Consider the following 18,282-nt stretch of genomic DNA (forward strand, 5'->3'; position numbering starts at 1 on the left):
GAAGAAGAAGAAGAAGAAGAAGAAGAAGAAGAAGAAGAAGGAGAAGGAGAAGGAGAAGGAGAAGGAGAAGAAGAAAAAGAATCTGCAAAACATACAATTTCCAGATTGCTTTATGAATTTTATCAAACATTTAAAGAAGAATTAATATCAATAATTCATATATTCTTTTAAAAAATAGGGCATAGCTCCTTTACTTTATGGATTTCTATTGATTCATTTACACATATTGATACCAGAACTAGACAGAGAGTATTAAGGATGAACTCCTCAGCAAACATCTAGTAAAGCTATTCATACAACATGCATAAAAGATTATATAATATGATAAAGTTGAATGCATCCCAGCAATGTAAGGTTAGTTTAATATGTCAAAATTAATTATTAATATATTAGCACAGTAATGAACAGTAATCATACAAAAATCCCAAGAGATGCAAAAAAATAGAATTCACAACTCTTCTGTTATAAAGATACTCAGAAAAACTAGGACTCTAAGGATAAACTCTCAAATTGATAGAGGCCAGTTACACAAAGCCCAACAACGAAATTCACACTTAGTAGTGTAAGACTGAATATTTTTCTCTTCAAATCAGATATAGAACAAAGATGTCTACTTTAAACAGTTTTATTTCAATTGTGTCATGGAGGTTGTATCTGTGTCAAATAGGCAAAGGAAGATATAAGATATCCAAATATGTAAAAAAAATCAAGTTATGTCAAGTCACAGATGGCAGGATTATATATCTTAATATAGAAATACAGAACACACACACAACTATAAGATGTCTCAGGAATGTCTTTTCTGAGAAAGTCCTTCAAATTAGTGATTCTAAATATAAAATAGGTTGCATTGCTTCCCAAGAATACTTACCAGTTTATTTTCTAAATTTATCTTTAAACTCTGAGTTAGTTAATTGACCCTTTCCTTAGCTTCTTTTTTTTTTTGGGGGGGGGGTAGGGGTCTGGTCGTGGGGCCTGAACTCTGGGTCTGGGTGCTGTCCCTCAGCTCTTCAGCTCAAGGCTAGCACTCTACCACTTGAGCCACAGCGCCACTTCAGGCTTTTTTCTTTTTGCTTAAGTGGTGCTGAGGAATCCAACCCAGGGCCTCAGGCATGCAAAAGCCACCTTCCCAGCCCCTCCCTAGCTTCTTATGATCCCTCAATCCCCTTTTCTTCTTGAAAGTCTGATAGAGACATTTCTTCTTTTCTATTAAGAAAAAAGAAGTAAGAAAAACAAAACTCACATTTTCTTTATGGGCTAGTCATGCCTATGGCTATACATTCTACCTCCAACTATGTTGGGTGTGTATAAACACATTCCCATTCTTATCAGCACTAGGTCTATCATCTTTCACTTTCATTATCTTTCACTGAGTTCTTATATATGTTTGTCTTCAGGAATTATTCTTCTTGGCTGCTGTCAATCATTTGAAAATTCATTCAAGTTTTAAAATTCTTTTTGGATCCCTTTCTTCCTCCAGCATAAACCCTGCTGCAGAGAAAAGTTTCAGGAGTTCCAAAAATTATCTCTTTTTGTTAAAATTCACCCTGTGTTTTTATCAAATCCACCTCAGACTTTATATTCTAACTCCATCACACCAGTGAAAACTGTGTTAAGATGTCAATGGTTTCTCATGGTAAAGATAATGAATAACTATAGGTTTTTTAAAATGGTTTTGCTTTCTCTGTTTCATTCTCCTTCTTTAATTTGACTTTTCTGAATATCTAAGTCATAAATAAATTCATGCCAGACCACCAGTTCTTCATAGAACCCCCCCCACCCCAGACTCTACATATACCATCTCTGATTTTCTGTGTATATGGAATATACTAAATAGTACTGAGATTTGTTTAACATCCTGATAAGATATGTGATAAAAAGAGAAGACTTAGGAATGAGAAAATATTATAATAAGATCAATAAATAGAAAAAAATCTAGAAATAATTACAGACAAAGAAATATACAAACTTCTACTACCACTCACTGACCTGTAATTCCATATTATACAAGGTCCTAGTCTCTAAGATTGGGATATCAATCTTAATTCAAAGATTATTGTAGTTGTCTTCCTCATTTCATTCCTGTCTGAAAAGATATCATCTTTTCATAATATACATTAAAAGTATTATTATTAATGTTCCTATTAATATTATCCAGTTTCAGTTATTTTCTGGACATTTATTATTACCTAACATATTAGAATATTATCCTGCTTTCTTTGTTTTCACTTTTGATACTGCTTTAATTTTTTAAATTTAGTTATTTATTTTAATTTGTCAAGGTGATGTACAGAGGGGTTACAGTTACATACATAAAGTAAGAAAGTTTTTGATCATTGAGCTAACCTATTTTGCTAATTTCTGGTTGTTGTTGTTTTCTTTTCTGCTTCTTGTTCCTTTGTGTGTGTGTGTGCATGTGTGTGTGTGTGTGTGTGTGTGTTACTAGAATTTGAACTCAAGGCACCACACATGCTACACAAATGCTCTACCACTGACTCAATCTTCGGTCTTTTACAACAATTTTTTTAAAAAATATCTCACTTCCTTCACAGTATATGCATGGATCATGATCCACAGATATTCCATTTCATGTTATAGCTAAAATTTTGGGACACTAACCCTGCTTTTGGTTGAAAAGGAATTCAAGAACTTTTCTGTGCAGTCTGGCCTCAAACTGAATTTTTCCCAACCACACGTTCCCACATAATAGGAATTAAAGGCCTGAGCCACCAGTTCATAGTACAGTACTAGGTATTTAATTTATTTATTGAAAAAAATACATCATCTAAACTGTCATTTAATTCCTGTGTGCTTGAATTACTGTTTTGGAATTGTTATAAATACATAAGACCTAGAAGAGTAGCTTACACTTGTATTGCTAGAATTGTTATGTGCATAAACTCCCCCTTATCTACTAGATAGTTCATTCACAAATATTAATACATTGGTTAGAAGTACACGAATTGGAATCACAAACACCCATAAAATCATGCGATCATTTTAAATTACAATCTTTTCTTATTTTTATTTTTTCAGTCGCGGAGGCTGAGCTCTTGGCCTGGGCCCCTCAGCTCTTCAGCTAAAGGCTAGCACCCTCTCACTTGAGTCATAGAACCACTTCCAGCTTTTTCTGCTTATGTGGTGCTGAGAAATCGAACCCAGCCCTTATGCGTGTGAGGCAAACACTCTACCATTTAGCCAACTTCCCAGCCCCAATCTTTGTTTTTTAAAATTAGTCTTTTAATTTTGTTGGTAATAATGTTTGTTTCTAATTTTAGCCACAGAACAAATGTGAGAATGTAAGTAATTCTAGTCCAAAACATAACTTCTTTGTCAATCAATTTGTAGTAATTCAGATCTAATTTGGACTAAAGATTAAATTTTTGTTTCAGGAAATTTCCAATTGTTATGAGTGTAAATGTTTGAAAAGACTTTTAATTATTAATGAAACAGTAATTTAGTATGCTTTGATATATAACCAACACCTAATTAGTGTATCAGCTCCCCTCCCATAAATAATCTTCAGGAGTACCTTCATGATACTTAGTGGAGGCCTAAAAGGATAGATGAGAACTTAAATATGCTATAATGCTTTTTATTTTATACCCTACACTTTGGCCACAACAGACTAGAATTAATCGGTTCTTCCATATTTTATGCCCTAGTGCCTTCTTTGGATTACTACTGTAAGGAAAAACCCACCTCACAGGCCTAATCACTGCCCTCTAAAGCATCACCTGCGCAGTAGGTGAGGCACCACCCACTTCAGGCCTCCAGTATAAAAGGGGCCTCCAAAGAGCCAGACGGCGCCATTTTTTCCCTTTCCTCTTGAGAGGAAGGTAAGATTTATTGCTGGCTGGCAATAAATCTTTTCTTCTACTTGACTTCTGTCTGGGTGGTATTTTGGGTTACTTTCTTTGAGTTACTTCCTACCCAGGTTTACATTTTCTCCTTCAACCACTTTACTACTTTGTGGACATTACTTAATAGGATTAGGATTACTTGAATACAAGCAGTGCTATGATCAGGACAGCCAATCTGACAACCATACTATACAACTATCTGTCCAGGTTATGATTTCTCTCCAGGACAGAACAGATATATAAGTTAGGAGGTTTTATCATACTGCTAGTAAGGAAGTACAATTTAAAACTTCAAATTGTTTGTTTCTGGAATCTTCCATTTTACAGTTTTTAATACAATTGCTGCCAAAACCCCCCCAAAACTAAATAAACAAAAAACCCAGTGGAAAGAAAGCCTGGTTAATATGTGAGTGTTATATATATACAAATGAGCAGACTGCTTACCCATTTGCAAATTGTTTTCATTGAGAAGTTCTATTTTGTCATATTTATTACAGTTAGAAAAAAAATGCTTAAGTGCAACTTATAGTATCATTTCAAGGTCTTCCCAAATAGGTTTCAGATCGTAGGATTGCTTACAAAATTGTGACTGCAGCTCTGTGGGTCATGGTTGTCACCAGAGGCACAGATGAGGGCTTCTCTCAGCTTCCCAGTTTCCACATAGAATCACAGGTTCTTGAGATCCACTCATGAAAAGCAGTTTAGGGTATGTAACACAAAGGAAAGTCTCACAAGAGAAAAAGTTTTAGCAAGAACTTATTTAAAAAACAGTGTTGAAGTATGGAGAAATAGAAAAGAGAAACATTTCAGGTTCCCTGTGTAAGAAATAAGAAAGATTTAAAAGAGTCAACTATATCTGCAGCTTTTATATTTTCAGAGTTGATAGTAGTTTTAGTATGTAAGTTGAGTAAGAGCTATCCAAAACAAACTAACCATCCAGGCTGCCATTTGCCTAATTAATCTGTCCTTTTCTGTCTATGCTTTCCGTTAATGTTCCCAGGCTTTTACCATTTGAATGTAAAGGGAGATTTAGATAGCTCCTCTTAAATATCTAAAAGTTGGTCTAGGGAGAGGGGAGCTTATCTTCTTTATCAGATCATTCCCTTGTTTTAGCTTGTGAATCTGGTCCTTTTGATATTTGTTAAAACTAAAATAACTTCTTTGTCTCCTCATCTACCCATCCTGCTTCAATCACTATGGATAAAATGGGATTCAGTAACTTCATACAGTGTTTTATTTGTGGCTTTTGTTGTTGTTGTTTTGTTTTCTAATAGAATGTTTTTAGATGAGGTTTGAATTCAAATTGGTCACTAATCTTAAGGAATTGTTTACATTCTTCTACTATTTGGTGTGAAATTACCAATTTATGGTCTACCTCTGCAACCATTTGGATTTTGATTTCTGCTTGGGAAAAAAAAACTTAAAAGAAAAAGGCAAACCAAACTTTGAGTTTATATAAAATAATTGTGATCTTAGATTTGTATTTTTTCTATATTTTCTAGAAAAATTATCAAAATGAATTATAACTGAAGTGCTTAGCAATGTAACATTTAAGATTATTTTAAATTTATTTTACTTCCCTTGCTATTTATCACTGAGATAAATCTGCAAGAAACTATGCAAGCCTATAAGTGCACTTTTGTCCTTCTGTGATTATTTCCCTTTTTCTGTGTATTAACTCCTTTAATGATGAATCCAGAATTGAAACAATGAAAACACACATACACACAGACAGACACACATGCACATCCTATACACACATATGTATGTGGCTATATGTATGTCTACACACATATATAGTCTACATTGTAGACATAACATATATTATTCTTTATATATATACATATTATAATGTGTATATATATAATATGTATATATATACAGACATAACTTTTATAAATTTAAATAAATGTACAGGTTTTTCACTTAATTGCTAAAAGAAAGAAGTATTTTATTAATGAAGAGATTCAAATATATATAGTACTCTAGTATAGATGTATTATAAAATAAGGATTGATAATATATTATGTAGATTATTATACATTTGTTATTTGCTTTCACTTAGGTTAAAGCAAAATTCAAACAGGATCATTTGTAAAGAAAACTTAAAACTATAAGTATATTGCCTGAAGTGTTAATCTTCTAAAGAAAAGACAAAAGCATGTCATATAGAAAATGAAAAATATTTTGCCATTCATTCCTTTCACATCCATTTTTTATGCTTTAATAAAGTGAAATTTTCTAATCAGAGTAAAGTGGCATGGGAAGTTGGAGATAATATTTTAGTATGAAGGATTTTTAATGAGTGTGATATTTATTAACACACAATTCATTAAAAAGAAGTCTTGCATGCTTGTCTCATAGTATTTCATTGACTTTTATTTCATGCATGACCCAAGGTGAAAATAATTCCTCACAAGAAATATTTCATTTTTAATCTTTAATTTCATAATGTAGAACTTTTTTGTCTATTTGAGCATTTGGGGTATTTTACTTGTGGTGTTTGGGTTATTTTACATACATAAATTTTACATGACAAAAATCCATTTATAACTTTGAAATAAGGGATCTGAATTAGCACAATGATAGAAAAAAAAATTTCATCATGGCCAGGCTCTGGTGACTCACTCCTGTAATCCTAGCTACTCAGGATGCTGAGATCTGAGGATTGCAGTTCAAAGCCAGCCTGGGTAGGAAAATCTATGAGACTCTTATCTCCAATGAACCACCAGAAAACTGGAAGTGGTGCTGTCGCTCAATTGGTAAAGTGCTCACCTTGAGCTGAAGACAGGACCCAGGCCCAGAGTTCAAGCCCTATGACCGACAAAATGAATAAAAAAAGTTTTATATGTATGTGCTCATAATTTTCCAGTAATTTGTTGTTTCTGTTTCTAAATTTGCTTTTCTGAGAGAAAGTATTAGGGTTTATGTTTTTAACTGAAGCTTAGAAAACTTTGATTTGTCAATGTCTATTATACCATTTGTGATGACAACACAAAATTATTAAATGGAATAGAAGTTGAGTCCCCACCTATAAAATGGAAGGATACTTTGTCAGGCTTCACTTGTATGTCTCTATGTTTATAAAATTGTTTAAACATAACAAACATGAGTATACATAAACACACAAAACTCCTATGATAGTGATAAGATACCCTACACATAAAAAGTGGAGTCAAGAATTCAGGCAATTGTGCTTATAGCCTTAGGATGTCCTTGTTTGTATTCATTTGGGTAAATGCCCAGAAGTGGGATTGCTGGGTCATAGGGGAGCTCTATGTGCTTTCCAAAGTGGCTGAACAAATTTACACTCACACCAACAATGCTGTAGGGTTCCCTTTTGGCCACATCCCCTCCAGCACCTGTTGTCATTAGATTTCTTGATTGTAGCCATTCTAACTGGGGTGAGGTGGAATCTCAATGTTGTTTTGATTTGCATTTCGTTTATGGCCAGAGAAGTTGAGCATTTCTACATGTGTCTATTAGCCATTCTTATGTCTTCTTCAGAGAAATATCTTTTAAGTTTTTAGCCCACTTAATAATGGGGCAGTTGTTTCTTTGAGGATTTGTTTTTGGATGATTTAATTTTTTGAGTTCTAAGTATATTTTAGATATGAGGCCCTTGTCTGTTGTATAGCTAGTGAAGATATTCTCCCAATCCATGGGCTTTCTATTGGTATTGCTAGCAACGTCCTTTGCCATACAGAGGCTTTATAGCTTCATGCAATCCCATTTGTCCAACCTTTCTTTGATTCGGGCATTTATTGAAATGATCACAAACAAGCACACTAAAGCTACCAGCACGACTATTTTCATTGCAGTGTTATTTACTATAGCTAATCTATGTAACCAACCCAGATGCTCCTCAGTAGATGAATGGATCAAGAAAATGTGGTATATATACACAATGGAATTCTATACCTCCATCAAAAAGAATGACATTGCCCCATTTGTAAGGAAATGGAAAGACTTGGAAAAAATTATATTAAATGAAGTAAGCCAGGCCCAAAGAAACATAGGTCTCATGGTTTCCCTTATTTGCAATAACTAGTATATGTCTGAGTCAAACAGAAAAGGTCAGATAAGTTGATGTTAGGGGAATGAACCCCAAGATAATTATTCATTTTTTCCCCTTTCATGCAATTGTTTCTAACATATTTATAGGATGATTTCTTTGTTGCTTTGTATGTCCCTCCCCCACGGTATAGCACATGCTTTCACGGTATTTGATGTTGGTATAATTTGTTTAGGGGAAGGGAAAAAAACAAATCGTTTAATTAGGGATACAGGTGGACCCATTGCAACAATGAGATGTACAAGTCTTATGTGGAAAAATGAACTTTACAACTTTGGTGGGTAGGGGTGGTGGGAGGATCGGGTGGGGGGAGGGAGAGTATGGGAAGGGATGGGAAGGGGAAACAAAGAGGAGGCAACAATGCTTGATAATGTACCCATTATCTTGCCCATGTAATTGTAACTCCTCTGTATGGTATTCTTACAATAATAAAAAAATAGTATAAATTTTTAAAAAAAAGAAGAAGAAGAAGAAAAAAAAGAAAATTTCGGCCTGTGCCAAGGAGACCTAGGGTTTCTCCTATTCTGTCCTGTAATGTTTTCAGAGTGTCTGCTTTGACTCTGAGTCTTTGGTCTATTTGAAGTCGATTTTTATATTTTTTAATCAGTTATCTATTTTTTGTTTTTTTCAAATAATTTTTATTATCTTTAAGTAGTTTACAAAGGAGTTACCATTCAACAAGCAATTTAAGAAAAAACAGTGCTCCTTGGATCCATATCATCCCTTTCAACTCACCCCTCCCAACTCACCCAATTTCTTATTTTCTTAATTTTTAGGTTATGTACTAAAACTTTGCCATTTAACAAAGAAATTTATGTATACAACACATGTTTAGCCATGTCATCTCTTCATCATCTTCACACACACACACACACACACACACACAACACACACACATACATAAACCCCTTCAACCTACTCCTTCCCTTATTTTTCTCAATTCATTTGTATATACAATGAATTTTTGCTTTCCCCTTTTTATTCTCTTGTTGGCCCTACTCTCCTCTCCCTCCTTGTAAGTATTCATTTCCTGGTACTTATGTTGTTGGGCTTTGACTTAGGCTTTTAAAAGAATTACACTATTTGCGTTCTCCATAGAGTCTATTATCCTTCAGTTAATTCATTTATAATTACTTGCATACCACCCAGTGCTTTTATTTTAGATTGACAGATACATTCTAACTACCACAAATGAAGGAATCCAGGCAAGCCATATTTCTCTGGGTGTGGCTAGCTCCAGTTAATATATTTTTTTCCAAGAGTTTCTATTTCCTCCTGAATGGTACAATATCAGTGTTGCTGATGGACTCCACTGTGTACATGTAGCACCATTCTTGATCTATTTGTCCATTCAGAGGCATCTGGGCTGATTTCATGTCTTGGCTTTGGTAAATAATGCAGCAATGCACATGGTTGTGCTGGTAGTTTAATGTAGCCTTTTGTTCTATTGGATGAATGCCCAAATGTAGCATGTCTAGGTTTTAGCGTAGTTCTACATTTAGTTTTTTGAGAATCCACTATACCATTTTCCACAATTGTTAAATAAGCTTATATATCTACCAACAGTGTACTAGATTTCCCTTTGGTCACATTCCCACAAGCATATTCTTATTGTTAATTTCCTTGCTGGTAGCCATTCTAACAGGGATGAAGTAGAATTTCAGTGTTGTTTTGATTCATATTTCCTTTATGGCCAGAGGTATTGAACATTTCTTCATGTGTCTTTTGTCTACTTTTATTTCATCTTTTGTGAAGTCTCTCATTGAATCATTAGCCCATTTATTAATTGGTTTTAACTTTTTGAGCTCTAAATATATTTTGAATATTAGTCCTTTGTCTGGTATAACTGGTGAAAATCATCTCCAATGTTGTGGGCTTCCAACTTAGCTTGTTAACTACATCCTATGCCATGAAGAAACTATTAAGTTTCATTGAAGTGAAGTTTCCAATAACTCAAAGTTGAAGTCAAGATGGAGAAATAGAAAAACATACAAGAGGAAAAATGTTTTCTGGATATAAGACTTAAAATTAGCCAAAAGAAATAATGTTGTATTTGGCTGAAAAAGATATCCTAAAAGATAATCACAACTTTATCCCAGTATGGTATCTCACACCTATAATCCCAGCTACTCAAGAAGCATATGTAGGGGGATCCTAATTTCAAGACTAATTTGGAAAAAAGTAGTAGCACCTTGTTACAAAAACACAATAAAAAAGAGCTAGAGCCATTTCAAGTAGTAGTAGTTGTGTAACAAGTAAGTGAACTGACTCAATACCTAATGAAAAGGAAAAAAAAATGTTCACAACTGGATTCTTATGTAGCACCATTGGCCCCTGAAATAAGGATATAAAAAGCACTTCAAATACTTAGTTAAAGATTCCTACTTAATATATTATCTTGGCTTTCAAAAAGGGCTTTAAAAGAGTTCAAGCCTTCTAAGAAAGAAGTAGAGGAAGATTTTATGCAGAAAAGAAAATATTACCACCAGAAAGGTAGGGATTGAAGCATCGAGGCTATAAGCCAAAGAATGTATCAAAAATATCAAAAATCAAAATATCAAAAAATAGGTTGCCTTTGGAGTCTAAGAAAGAGTACAATGCTTTTTTTTCTGATCCTGTAAAATTAATTCTGGATTCTTGACCCCTAAAAATTAAAATAAATTTCTGTTATCCTAAGCCAATAAGTAACAGTGCTACAGATTTGACTAGACCTACAGTCATAGAGACTGTTTTGGAAACATATTCAAATATGCTTTGACACATTTCTTACAGTCTCATTGCATGGAGTAAATTACATGTCCAATCAAAGAGTCTGTGAAGACACAAAGGAGTAAACAAATTGAGAACACTAAGTCAATAAATCTACTACAGAAGAATTATGTACTCAGAGTAATTTACAACTTGCCTCTTTTGTATATTCATTTTACAGTAATAAGTGATTTTTAAATAGTTGGTGTATTTTCAGGCATGCATTCACTAAAGATAATTTGAAAATATATTTATTCTACATAGACTCATGTGTAAATAATTATTTAGTTTTAAGTTAAATATTTACATGGATGTAGAAGATCCAAGGCATGTTAATACATGCAATGTAGTCAGCTGTCCATCTTAAACAAATGAATGAACATGACCAGATGAACACAAGACAGGGTCTCTATTTCTGATTTGGAAATAAGGCAACTTAAAGCATGTAGATGGATAGAGTAGGTAAGAATGTCTTTTTCAGCAGAGATTCAACATGATATGTCTAAACAGCATTTTTAGATGTCGGCCTCAAAATACAGATAGATGACAAGTTTGAGGACAAAACTTTACAAGTCACTTGATTTTCTAAGTTTGACAGTGGGAAGAGGGGAAAATATAGAAATACAATTCTTCCTGTATTATTTTATAATAAAATATATCTATAGAAATGTAAGAATTTTATTATTTTGGATGCTAATTTGCATGTCTTCCCATGTATCTCCTTTATTTCTTTTTAATTGTACTTGTTACTCTTTATTTTTAAATATATATTTTGCATTACATTGTGATACAGTTGACATTTCAGTTGCTTTTTTGGCACAAAACAATTAATTGAACTTTTTGTGTTATTATTGTTATTTATGATTAGCAATATACTATATAACACTTTAAATAAGAAAAAGTTTGCTTATGAACCTTTATGTTTATTGGACTTTTGTTTGATAACAGAAGTCAGAGAATAACATTTTGGAAAATTATATTCTGTAGAATGAAAGCAAAATTTTCTCCATGGTAATTATTCTTGCATTTCATTTCTATTACTATTTCATAGATGTAGTCACATGGAACTGGGTAAAATTTATGCAGAAATGAATAAACCTAATCTGTACATAATAATACTGTATGACATAATTGCAATAAAAAGAGGAATTCCACATAATAATTTTAATATTTGGGAAAGGATGGCAAATATGCTAAAGACATAGTTTGAAAATTCTTACTTATCAAGGCTTAGTCAAATTGTAGAGCACTCTAGACCAAGGATAATAATTCTCCAATATATCTTTAGAAACACAAACAGGCAAACCTCATAAAAAATGTCTGGATATGATAAAGTAGACATAAATGTTGGTGGTATAAATATTATATCAATCCCTCTCTTCTTTCTCTCACACACATCTATTTTGTGTAATCAAATAAAGATATATTTTCATCTAACAAGCCCAAATACTCGACTAGAATATGGAAGTAACTCTGAAAAATAGTCATGACGGTGTCTAACCTCTTGGTAATTTTTATAACTTTAAATCTTTTCTGGATCAAAATACAATGTTTAATATGTAAATGGAAATGATTTTATTAACAAATATAGTTTAAAGATAGTAGCTATGACATATGGCACATGCTCTGTGCAAGTTTGAAATCAAGTTTTTCCTTTTCTTAAACTTTTTCACCTCTTAAGTATTAATGAGCTGATTAAAGATAGATTACAGTCTTATCTTTCCATCCACCTTACCACTTGCATAACTCAGTGTCCTTATGTAAGGATTTATTAATCCATCTATCTATCTCTCTATCTATCTATCTGTCTGTCTGTCTATCACCTACTCATCTACATATCTATCATTTTTTATTAGATTCTCATTATGTAACCAAGACTGGCTTCAAACTTATCTTCCTGCCTCAACTTTCCAAGTGCTGAAATATACACCACTATTCCTAGTCTAGTCTTTGAGAAAAATTTGAGTGAATGTTGTAGTAGAAGAGCCAGTGAGTCTGGATTTATCAATTTTCATTCTGGGAACTACTTGAGACTGATTTATATACACTGTGTAATATAAGGTATGTCTTATGGAGAACCAGACACTTGACCAGATATTTAATACAGTATATTTATTTCCCAACACATTAGAAATATATTACTAGATAAAGAAATTCAATATTTTATAAAGAAAATTCAGTAGGTTGCAATCTTAACTGTATTTAAATTGATTTTTTTATGAAATTAGTGATGTGATTAAAACACAAAATACACAAATGCAACCATACGGTAATGTTCATTGTAGAACCACAGCTCCACTTCCGGTTTTCTTGTGGATTACTGGAGATTAGAGTTTCACGGACTTTTCTGCTCCAGCTGGCTTTGAACCACGATCCTCAGATCTCAGCCTCCTGAGTAGCTAGGATTACAGGAGTGAGCCACCGGCATCCCGCTTTTACAAATCTTTTATTTTCATCATTTTGTTGCAAATAAAACCTGCAGAACTTTGACAGTGTTTTTAGTTATTGATTTTATTTTAACATTTGGATTTAGAAATTGATCTACCAAACCCAAATGGGGACATGAAGATCTACAAGTAAAAAAGAAAAATTGATTATTAACAGAAGAGATTGTTTGCAGACTAGCCTGAGTTGGTTAGCCTCTATTCAAAAGTCATTTTGACAATAACAAAAGTGGAAATCAAATATTTAAATTATGGTTCACACACTCATACAAGGATCAAGAAAAACCACCTTAATTCTAGCTATTTGCGAGGTGGAGGATCATGGTTAGAGACCAGCAGGAAGATCAGTGTTAGCTAAAGATTTCACTTGAAAAATAAACTGAAAGAAAATGGACTAGAGGCGAAATGGTAGAATGCCTGCACATCAAAATGAGAGCCTGAGTTCCATCCTTAGTAAGAAAGAACAAAAAAAGGGAGGAAGGAGGAAAACAAGAAAGAGGAAGGAAGGAAGTCAAAAGAAAAATCTAATGAATACTTATGTTTCATTAAATTCTAGAATTTTTTCACAAAATTTGTGAATACTCAGATATTTTATATGATTTTTATGCAAATTTTCTATACAGAAGTATAGCTGATTTCTTAAATGATTTTTCATATCTGTATTAGTGCCTTAGGCACTAATAGTTTCACTTAATAGACACATACAATATTAAATACTGTTTTAAAAAGTCCTTTGTGCCTAACAAGTATGGAGAAATTGCATCTCTTATCTACAAACTTTTCTTAACAGAACATATTGGAAAGAAACAATACAGTTTTAGTGAACTCTTCGAAATGAAGAGGAAGCTGTTTGTTCTTGGTTCCACTTTGTTCTGGGTTTCAAAAAGAAAAAGTCTGGAAAATGCTTTAGAATACTTCTGATCTTAACTTGATCAATCCTATGATATGCAACCCACTTTTTTCTCATTTTTTGGACTGATATAAGGAATATATCTGACTTGTTGACTACATGATCACCTATGATTTATTTTATCAGACTGTGTAAGGTACTGAGAAAGGTACTGGGAAAAGACCAGATAAAAATCTAGAATCACACAAATCAAAGGAAGACTAGATAAATGGGATTGCATCAAACTGAAGAGTTTCTGCATGATAAAGAACATAGCTACAGGATAAATAGAAAACTCACAGAATGGGAAAAGATCTTTACTAGCTATCTACCAGACAAGGGCCTCTTATCTAAAATACACTAAGAGGTTAAATAAGAAAACTTCCCAGAAACAAATCCTCAAGGAAATAACAATGCAATTAATAAATTGGCTAAAGACAAAGAAAGATTTCTCCAAAGAAGAAATAAGAATGGTCAATAGACATATGAAGAGATGTTTGACATCTCTAGCCATAAAACAAACCTGAATCAAAACAACATTGAAATTCCATCTCACCCAGTTAGAATGGCCATTGTCAAGAAAAGGAACAGTAACAGGATGTGGCCAGAGGGGAACTCTGTTTTGGGGGGTTGGGGAGAGAGAGATGTAAACTTATTTAACCACTCTGGAACGCACTATGGAAGTTCCTCAAAAGACTAAACATAGAGCTTCCTTGTGGTCCAGAAATTTTACTCCTGGGCTTCTATGCAAATAACCACAAACCAAACTACATTATAACCACCATCAAGACTATGTTCATTGCAGCATTGTTTACCATAGCCAAGATATGGAAGCAACCCAGATGTCCCTCAGCAGATGAATGGATCAAAAGAAAAAAATGTGGTTTGTATACAGTGGAATTCTATGCTTCCATCAGAAAGAATAAAACTGACTCATTTGTAAGTAAATGAAAAGACTTGGAAAAATTTATATGAAGTGAAGTAAGCCAGACCCAAGAAACATAAGCTGCCTGGATTCCCTCATTTGTAATAATCAGAATGTGCTTATGAATCTGCAAGTAGACCTAATGGATAGTAAAAGACTTGGACATGGTGAATTAAATAGCAGTCTAAACATTCACACAGTTAAGGCTATAGGAAGATATTCTTAGGAGAGGATCATAAGGACTCAATAACGAGTGTATAAGGTTATATAAAATGATGCTTGTTGAAATGAAATGGAAGAGAGGTTTATTTTAATTGTACTGTTTGAGGACTTCTTTTCTTTCTTATTTTTCTTTGTTTTATTCCCTGTTGTCATTGTTTTTTTTTTTATGTCTGTACCCTTTGTCTTAGATATCCATTTATCTGATTTGAGGAGGGAAAGGCTAAGTACAGAAACAGTGGGATAAAGGGTGAACTAATTCAACAATGAAACCAACTTGACACTATGTTAGAAATGAAATATATTACTTGTGGTGGAAGAAAGTCAAGAGGGGAAAATTGAGAGAGACAGAAGGAAGGGATGAAACTATTGAAAAGGAAATGTACTCATTATCTGACATGTAACTAAACCCTTCTGTACATTACCCTTACAATGAAATTTAAAAAAAAAAATAAAATACCTTGTAATTTTTTTTCAAGTGACAGCATGACAGACCCTTTACAAAGTGATGGGTGAAATCTATGGCTGAACACATTTGTGATGCATCTGGTTAAGGAAAAAAATAGACAAACAAAGGAAAGGAAATGACCACTTGTACTTATCCTGTTTTATTTTTAGTATAAATTATTTTCAGAGAAAAATGTAATTCGGATAATCTGGTTTTATATATATATATATATATACCAAAATTGTATGCCAATAGTTGGGTGCTGGTGGATTGTGGTTCATTCATATAGTCATAATTATTCAGGTGGCTGACATCTGAGGATTATGGCTCAAAGCCTGCTCAGGCAGAAATGTGTGTGACACTTATCTCCAATTGACCACCTAGGAATAAGAAGTGGAACTATGGCTCAAATATCACAGCTCCAACCTTGTACAAAAAATTCTAATGGTTAATGCTCAGGCCCTGAATTAGAACCTCTGTAATCACACACACACACACAAAATGGTATATGAATTTATATGATACTGAAAATTAAGAATATATGAGTATTGCATAAAAAGATATAAAATAAGCTCATTAAAATATTCAAAAACATTAGGAATTGAGAAATAAAATTAAATAGACAATTAGATTCCCCTGATAACATATTGAATAGAAGAAACTGAAGACTGACTACACTAAATACCAGCGAATGTTTTGAGGACATAGACTTCTCCAACATTTCTGATGGGAACATACAGAATTGTACATAGGTACGTAAATTATAACAAACTATTTATATAGTGGTATAAGCGCTATTGCAGTTTCTTAAGTTTCTTAGACTTTCTACTAAGTATTTAGCCTAAAGGAAAAGAAATTATATGAATACAAATCATGTTTTAACAAAAGCTTGTACATGCATTAATTGCAGCTTCCTGCATGCTAGGTGAAATATAGTAAAGAAAAAAAAAGATAAATGCACATAAAAGTGCTGCCATATTTATGTACTGTCATCAACTGAACAATGATGAGAAATGGCCATTGATAAACTCCATAGGCACACATAAATGCGTACTAATTGTGAAAATGGAGGGAAGCCAAATAGAAAAAGTGACACTCTAGTAGGCCACTGATAAAAGCAACAAGCTATCAAATCAGTGGCTACTTATCAAGGTCATTTGGAGAGGTATAAGTTGGGAATGAATGACAAAGGGCCCTGAATCATTTAAGAGTGCTGATTATATTCACTGTATTTGTTGTATAATGGTTTTATGTGAATGTATGTGTGTGTTTAAACTATAATTCTAAGTATGTCCAGTTTACCATTGTATCAATTATAGTTTAGATAATCAAATTTAGTAAATTATGGAAAAACATACTGTGTTCTGAAGGGTAACTAGTAACATAGAAGTATGTGTTTTAGGGAGGGAAATTGATGATTATGTCAATTACGAAGTGTAGTAATTACTCAAACTTCAAATGATTGACAGTGTGGGAGTTTTATAGTTCAATAGGAGCTAAACCATGACTTGGAATCCAAGGTGTCCTGATAAGGATTTCTGAGTCACAAATCATATAATTCTGCTCTTCAAATTTAGAGGATAATGGAAACTTTAGGGGCAGAAGTGGACTAAATTAATCAACTGGGATTCACTTTCTTTTAGTGTTTTCTCTCTAGTAAATAAGAATCCTCCAAACTCTTGGGCATTTAACTAAGTATAAGCAACGGCAAATGCACAGAAAAAAATAGTACAAATTATTAAAAATTCAATTCAAACTTTTCTCATTCTCTTTTGGTTGTCATAAGTTTCACACTAGTCTTCTCGTTGTCTTTAAGTGGATAGCAAATTCACAGCTAATATACATCTAATATAGCTTCTAAAACACTTAGGATCAGATTTTGAATTGGATACTGATCAATGTCTAGTAGGATCTCAAGGTTTTTTCAATGGTAAGTCTACAAGAATCTCCAAGGTTGTTCTTCTTAGGAAATTTAAATTATCACTGGAAAACTGTGTATTTCAAATGAAAAATTTGAGGTTAATTGTAGAATAATATATGCACTCAATAAACATATACTGTTTTGAGTATCATCTATGTTGCAGACACAGGATTGTGGCTGGCTAAATCTGTATAGTAAAATGCAGATGTTTATATTTATTAAGAAGAGATAGGAGTTTAATGCATAGCAAGGAATTCTGATCCGAAGATAAGCAATGTAGACAAAAGAAATGACAAATTAGAGTCACTAATCAAAAAATAATAATAATCCCCTCAAAATGAATCAATAATCCACTTAAGAAAGAAGAAAGCCTTTACTCTTCATGAAATTCCCTCATATAACTTGAGAAAGAAACATTAGGACATTTTTTTTCTCTTACAGAGAATTAGTTAATTACTTGCAGTTGGCATAACAAAAAATAAAATAAAATCACAAAAAGGTTATCCTTATAAATATGTTACAATGGCCTATACTCTAGCTAAAACTCTACATTAAATGGTAGAAATAATGTAGGATTTTTTTCAGTTAATTCAAAGTATTTTGTCATCTTTACTGCATAATTCAAGAAGCATTTTATATTTGTTTTGGTTTTCACTATTTATCTTAATGTTAATCCCAGTTTGTCTCAAAACTCTTCAATTTCTAAACATATTTTCCATTAAATAATACTTGACAACATAAAATTGTTTC

This window comes from Dipodomys ordii, unplaced genomic scaffold (assembly GCF_000151885.1).
Source record: "Dipodomys ordii isolate 6190 unplaced genomic scaffold, Dord_2.0 Scaffold51, whole genome shotgun sequence".
Classification (NCBI taxonomy): Eukaryota; Metazoa; Chordata; class Mammalia; order Rodentia; family Heteromyidae; genus Dipodomys; species Dipodomys ordii.